Genomic DNA, 8245 nt, shown 5'->3' with positions numbered 1-8245 from the left:
ATGTGAGACTTTCTACAAAACTTTATGTTCCATTCTCCTTTTAGACCATTGTAATAGCTTCTCATTTGTCTCTAAATCATGAATTTGAATTCTATCAACTACATTACTAGTTGATCCAGAATTGCATGCTGATTATTGATAGCTATAATTTCAAATGTATCTATGAAAATATCCTTGAAATTATGTAATACCTATCTTCTATTCTTCTCCCTTTTCAATTGTTGTTGTTTTTCCTTATGACTCCAAAAGATTTGCAATTCTTGTGTTTTCCCTAATGTTATATTATCCAAATCTTATGTAGGTAAAGTAATAATTTCATCAAGTTTCACTGACTCATCATCACCCTCCTTTGCATGAGTCACATCCTTAGATTGAGAGTGTGTATCACTTGGTAGTGATAGTTGTAATTTATTCCCCTTTTCCATTGATCTTTCCTTTGGTTGTTGTACTAGTGTAGATATATCCTATTACATAGGTGTTACATGTGTTGGTTCTGCAACCTTTGCATGTGGCAATTGAATAAGAGCTTAAGTGGCCTCTTGCTCTTTCTATGTGACTTCCTCCTCTATTGTGTCGGTGCATGAATGTTTCACAAAATTTACTTACTTCTTCAAAATTTGCATACAAATTGGTGGCATATATACAATTAGTTCCTTACCAAGTTGCTTGACACTTGTAGCCTCAATGACTAGTGTGACTACAACATCATTAGTCTTCTTAATTTGAAGCTTAGGATATTCAACTATCTATAAAAAATTGGGTTTGTAAAGAGTTTTCTTGAGTCCTTAAATAAACTTCAAATTTCCTCTTCAGTAAATATATTAGGAGTAGGTGGAGGGGTTTTTTGTCATCCTTAATTCTAATAGTATCCTTTAGTTCATATACACTGACAAGCTCTTCAATTTTTGCTATCAGCTTCACCACTCTTTCTTATAGTCATCTTCAAAATTCTATACCATCTCAACCTTCCCTCTCCTCTACTATTGGTGTAAGAACTCCAAATAATTGTTTCCAAATTTTTACACTGTCTTGATCAATTTGGGAGCTTTATTCTTCAAAATTTCATATGCCCTCTCTCTTGGCATAAACTTCTTAACATAATCTTTGAGGGCTATAGAAAAATGTGTTTTTCTGAAATCTAGCATAACTTGTGCCAACTTTGTTTCTCTTATTTACTTTTCTATCCCCTATAATACTTCTAATGATAGGAAAATAATTTTGTACATAGAAAAACACACAAACTAACAGCTAACCAAACTTACAAGATGTGTTCTTCACTTATCCTTCTCCTTCTAGGTTCTTTGTGAGTTGGTATAACCACATCTTGGCAAGATCATATGAATGATATTTCTTTAGAATTTTGTAAGGCCCCTTTCCTAGTACCATATTATAAACCCTAAGAAACATGAATATAGTCAGAACTAAGAAGCATAAGGAGGTGAATTGTCATGTTCTTTCCACCCATGCATGGTATGTGAATTGCAGATTGTTGCCATACACCCTATGATGGAATGATGATAAGTAGGTTCTAGGATATAGGTATGTCATGATTGGCATCCTACGTATTGATCTTGGACCTAAGATCTTAATTGAGACTGATCTACATTGTAGTCATTATTTTCAAAAGCATCATATTCATAATTTTATCAGGTTGATAAGCTATGACCCTATGGAATAAAGAATCGAGATGTTACAACCTATAAACTATGCCGATGGATTTATAGTATGTTATGATCTATTACGATGGTTTATTTTAGGTGGTCATCATGAAAAAATGAATGAACACCCACACTTGTGAGTATTAATAATAATTATAGACAGAAATTATTATCAATTTATATAAAGACCTTCTTAGTAGAGCTCAACATGATGTAAATATAATAAGTCAATTATTGTATAGTAGTATTAGGTGGATAGACTACAGTGAACAATGATTAAGATGATGATATGATATATTGACCAATGGATACAATAGGTTTACCTAATGACTGATTTTGAACATATGCAAATATGACTACGAAAACATCTTGATTTTAGAGACATATTCCTTACCATGTAATATCTCATAATGATAACGAGATAGTTTTAGTAATCAAACTATATTTAATTGAACCAATTATACTAGTTATGATATTTTGGTGGTTTTGATCTAAGGTATGTAATTGAAAATAATTTTCATGTTAGATGATTTAGAAATGTAGATCCAACATTTTCTCATTTTGATAGGAAATGGATTATGGTGTGATGCAAAATGTTAAATTGATTTTGATGATTTATAATTAAATGTGATGTCTAAATTTTGATATTTTAACATTTTGAATGTCTTATTTGAAATGATTAAGTAAAAGAATTCCATTGAATTATGTTAATATGGATTATGTAACATTTAAATTCATATGCATTATGTATGTATTTTATATGACCTCCTTGGACTACTAATGCTCAAGTTTAGGATCTAGGAAGGGAAACCATGGAAATCATTGGGGGAAACAAGGTCCAAACCTATGTGAACATGGTTTGGCCAAGGTGAATCTTTGGAAGATTCAAAATCCTCATTGTGATGTATTTTGTTTCATAAATGTAAGCGTGTATATGTGTGAAATTTTTTTGATCTCAAAGATGCATTGGGTACATGTTATGATGATGTAGAACGTGCTTTTACGTGTCACTTGACACTTGTAAATTTTGTGTGTTAATGACATGTCATCTAGGGTTTGGTCATGATAGCTTGTTACCCTAAAACTAATTATTTGGTCATGATAGCTTGTTACCCTAAAACTAATTACCTAGTTAATGACTAAGTAAACCCACTTGGCAAGGGATAGGAAGGGTCACAATCAAAGGAAATTCGAATTTAGACTTGACTAGAGTTTTGCAGGGTCATTAGGTGGTCCCAAGGTGTCTTTTATGTGAAAATAAACTACCCATATGATAGTATGATATGTTAAGGACCTAATTTTGACCATGACAGTGACTAGATAGCCTAGGGGGCCCCTTTACCCATGCATTCTTCCACCAATTCGAAAATAGAGTTATCACATGAGTTCTTTTCCATGTTCCCTCTAAGTCAAAAATAGAAAACTTAGGGGAAGACAAGTTTGTAAGAGGGAGTGGCTTGGTGTTTTTGCCAAAATAGTTAGTGGGAAGGCCTTTTTAGAGAGTCTTGGACAAACAAGTAGGGTGTTCACCCACTCTCTAAATTTAGAGACAGTTAGGGTTTGGAGGGAGGCTAAGGGAGCTCTTCATCAACTATCATTGCCTTTAGCTTGGGCCAAGGTTGGTACTCAAACCATGATCATTTTTTCTTTGCATTGCATAATGAATCTACAAGTATGGAGCGTTGTTATGGGATCATGTATTTTCATTGCAATCTTTGTATTGTGTTGTTATTGTGTATTGTGTTTCATGAATGTCTTTGGTTTTCTTCCTTGATTTCTTTGTTTGTTTTGTATGTTGAATTTGGTCATGGGTGTGAAGGTTTCACTCACCCTTGGGTGAAGGGGTTAGTTGGGCTCAACATTGAAGTTGAGAGATTTTCCTCTTGGAGAGGGTTTTGTTGTTCATGGAGTATGAGCTCCATTGAAGCCATATGTCTTGTTTGATAGCCTTGAAGAAGCATTTGTAGTATGGGAAGTATAAGTGTATTGATGTGACAAGGAGGATGTATTTGATAGCCTTGAAGAGGCATTATGAAATTGCAAATGTATATGTGTATATGGATATGGCATTCTCCTTTTTGCAGAGCCCACTTTCACCCATTGTTTCATGATTCCAAAGGTGAATCATTGTGTTAAACCTTGGAGGGTTATATAAATGTATTGAGTTTTGCATGTATTGTGACATATTTGAGTGTAAACCGTTTGAACCTTATTTCCCCCACTTAGTGGGTGCCTTCATAGAATCTTAGGATGGGAGGTGAGCCTACATGGTTATTTTGTAAATGTATTTGTAGATTTTATGCCCCAAGAAGAAATGGGAAAAGCTTGGGAAGGTCATCTTGTAGATGCTTCTTGAAGGAGAAAACTTGTCATTGTGCCACGTGCAGGCCTTGGAGAATCTCTCCCCATTTGATTTGTGTTGTTGAAATCAATGAATTCATTGATGTAGTAAGGAATATAAACCTTTTTGTATTTCACTTGTAAAGTTGGAAGCTCCACCTATGTTATTGGGTATTACATCTGTGAAGTAGGAAATCTCCATTTTATGTACATTATTGTGAGGAGTGTTTCCATGGAAAAGATGCAGAGCTTGGGAGATGATCATATGTATTTTTATTTTAGTTTCAATGATATTCATTTATATGTTGTAAATGGGAGAATTTATGGCATCATAATAATCATAGTTGAGTGTAAGAATATGGGTTCATATCCAAGGGCAAAACATTGTTTTGGTGCTCAATGAATGAGCACGCATATGTAGACTCATATTCATTGAAATCCTAGTAAATATAGGTGTATTTCAAAAGGGTTATTTATAAAAAGAAATGTTCATAATGCAATAATTCCATGGGTAATGTCAACCAAAGTTTAATTATTGACATAAAGGACTAATCTAGAAGTTTCATGCTTGATCATGTTTCAACTAGAATTCATGTATTGAGATTATTGTTTAAGGATTTTCAATCTAGATACTTACATTTGAATTTTAAAGTAACATCATATTACTAACAAGCCAAGATTTTTAATATCATAGTTGAATGGAGAAGTAAATAAAAGGGGATATCATATCATAAACCCCAAGAAGATAAGCTTGTACATGCATTTTAGCTCTCTAGATTTTGTATGGAGAGTGAAAAATGGCACCGGCTACGGTGCAACTTATTTGCACCGTCCGGCTGCCCCAACTTCTGTCGCTGCCCTTGCCAACTTCTGCACCGGGTACCATGCATGTGTCTGGCATCCCCGTACATCCCATTCATTCGTTAGATTGTTAGCTTAGGTACTCAACGCGATTACATACAGTGATCGTTGCAATTTAATATTTATATCCTTATATTAATGCTTAAACTTGTATCTTTAAGTTTTTATTTAAAGTGTCATTTAAAAAAATAAATTTTGAATTTTGAATTTATTAAACTTTTAAAATGATATGTCTAGTTGTATTTTTTATTAAATATAGGTTTAAATCAATTAACTTTGAACATAAAAATATTAACATCAAACTCAAGTCCTTTAACATCAAACAAAATAAAATCTTATCATATATAATCTAAATTTTGGATCAAATTTTTTTAAATTAAAAATTTAAATATATAAATATCATCAAAATTTACTTATTTTTATTAAAAATTCAATCAACAAATAAAATTTATAAATATTGTTAAGTTTAATTTTATATTACATTAATAATTTATTTTAATTTTTTTTTAAAATTTTATTTTAATTTTATTGTTGAATTTAATGAAATTCTAGATATGATATAGAAAATTTTGAGTTTAGATTAATATAAGTATGGATTGAATTCAAATTTTAAAAAAAAATTGTAATACTTATTTAAATTAAGATATTATCATAAATTTATTTTTTAAAATTAAAAATTACTATTATCTATCTTATGATTTTTTTTTCCTCCACTTTATATTTAGTAAATAGAGGTTTCATACGTATAATGACATTACGTGTGATTATAATGACATTGAGTACATTTCATAAGCTATATATTAATTATACTTTTACTATACATAACATCATAGAAAGTATATATATTATAATCCTCTTATAATAACTATACTAATGTAACTTTATTAAACATATTCCTAATACCAATAGCTATCATAACAATTATATAATTCATGTGTTATACTTAGAATGAAGGGCCTCGAGTTAGAATATATATATCATATGATTTACATCTACAACTTACCAGTAACCATCCCCTAACATAAGTTACATCCACCTTTGCTTTAATAACCACTGCTAACTTCTACCCTTACTCTATTCCATTATTAAGCATTATGATTATATAGAGATATATACTCTTAACCCGAAATTTACCATGCCCTTCCTCCTATACTTCCTACTACTAATCTAACTAATATTTATTAAGCACTAGCTCCTCTATCAAATAAGTTGCATCGTAGTCGAACGGTGTAAATAAGTTGCACCGTAGCCAGTGCCGTGAAAAACAACCTCCTCATTATTACAGTCCCATAAAATAATCAAAAGAATATTCTAAAGAATCTTCTAAATAGGAAGATAACGAGATAAACAAAACAATAGCATTATTCCTAGTAAATACAAAAAGTAATCCCGTGACTAGGGTTAAGGGAGAAGTCACATAAAAAAAAGAAATTATAATTAAATTTTTTAAAAATATATACATACAAAAAAGGAATCCTCTCAACATGTCCATCAAAAATCAGCCCACATCATCAAGTGACCCTTGTTAAAAGTAAAAGGATAAAACAAAAAGCTTGTTATAGGGAAAAGGGTTTTAAAATATCCACTTTCAAGTCACGACTAGGGAGAAGGATAGGTGGGCCACGCCTCACCCTTATGATCCATGCACTCCTCCATCCTAGGCGCATTTACTGATCTACCATCTTGGCAAGGACATGAAAGGCCAAAGTAGTCACTTGTCCCATCGGTCTCCTTGGTAAATGAGCAATGTGAAATTCGATACCTTGGGTTCTGAAGTAGAGAGGTAAATTAAAGTTGGTATTAAAGTAGTGTTGTGAAGTTGATGGGTAGGCAAATATAAAGAATTAAATAGTAACATTTGGAAAATAGATAATTTTAAAACAAATAATTAGTGTATATGTGTTAGTGATAATATAAAGTTAGCACGATTAGTATGTAATATTAGTAATGTTTATGGGTTAGTAGTGGTATGATCGAAAATAATATAGTAAAAAATTAGATTTATAGATATAGGAGCTAGTGCTTAATAAATATTAGTTAGATTAGTGGTAGGAAGTATAAGAGGAAGGGCATGGTAAATTTCGGGTTAAGAGTATATATCTCTATATAATCATAATGCTTAATAATGGAAAAGAGTAAGGGTAAAAGTTAGAGTGGTTATTAAAGCAAAGGTGGATGTGACTTATGTTAGGGGATGGTTAGTGGTAAGTTGTAGATGTAAATCATATGATATATACATTCTAACTCGAGTCCCTTCGTTCCAAGTATAACACATGAATTATATAATTGTTAATATAGCTATTGGTATTAGGAATATGTATAATAAAGTTACATTAGTATAGTTATTATAAGAGGATTATAATATATGTACTTTCTATGATGTTATGTATAGTAAAAGTATAATTAATATATAGCTTATGAAATGTACTCAATGAAGTAGGTTGTTAATAAATAACATTTTATATATCCTACGAATCACCCTTATAAAATGTACAAAGAATGTTGTTGAGGTGCATATTAAAGATACATGTAGGTTAAATAGAATTCATTTATTGAATTCTTGGACTTTTGAAGATTTATAAGAGGGTGATGTAACTCATTAGGAATTTACTAAATTGTCTCATAAGTGAACTTTAAATTGATTTCATCAACATAGCCAAGGAACACAAAGAGATGCTAAAAGGACTCATAAACCCATTGCAATGCCTTTAGAAAGAAATGTTTTTGTTTTTCTCATTCGAGTAAGAAAAATATTCCTCCAGCATTCTAATAGGAAACATACCAAAATGTTATCAATCCATTGTGTGTCTAATCCTGAAGTAAGGATGGAACCTGCAACACACTAATAAAAATCAATTTGATTTAACAATATGGTTATGTCGCAACCCTATATCCATAATCGATAGGTGTCCTAAACTTTTAGCCTTCTATAACCTTCTGTAATGATGTTTAGATCTCTACATTTTATCCTTATTGTTACCTTGCAAAAAAAAAAAGTAGTTGTGCTTTGCCCTGTAATTTTTGGGCATGACAAATTTTGTAGCCCAAATCAATTGCTATACAAGGTATGTTGTTCAATCTACTCAATTGATAGAACTTGTGTGCAATCAAATGAACACGAAATTCAATTAGTGGATCCTCAATGTTGTCTATTAGCATTCCATGACCATTCAACTTCTCCATGGTTAGGCTCTCAATCTCATTCTTGGTTTCACTCCTTATGCTCTTTGGTCAATCTAATGTAGGGTACCCTATTACCATTTGAATGATTTGCTTTTAATTTTTATTGGTCCACCTTCCAACCAAATTTTCATGTCATGAACTCAATTGAACACAACCTGGATCTATTCGTTCTTGACTTTTTTTTTTTGAAAACCTAGGGAATA

This window comes from Cupressus sempervirens, chromosome 7 (assembly GCF_028749045.1).
Source record: "Cupressus sempervirens isolate cs-2001-9-10 chromosome 7, ASM2874904v1, whole genome shotgun sequence".
In the NCBI taxonomy this organism is placed as follows: domain Eukaryota; kingdom Viridiplantae; phylum Streptophyta; class Pinopsida; order Cupressales; family Cupressaceae; genus Cupressus; species Cupressus sempervirens.
This window is presented reverse-complemented; position numbering follows the sequence as displayed.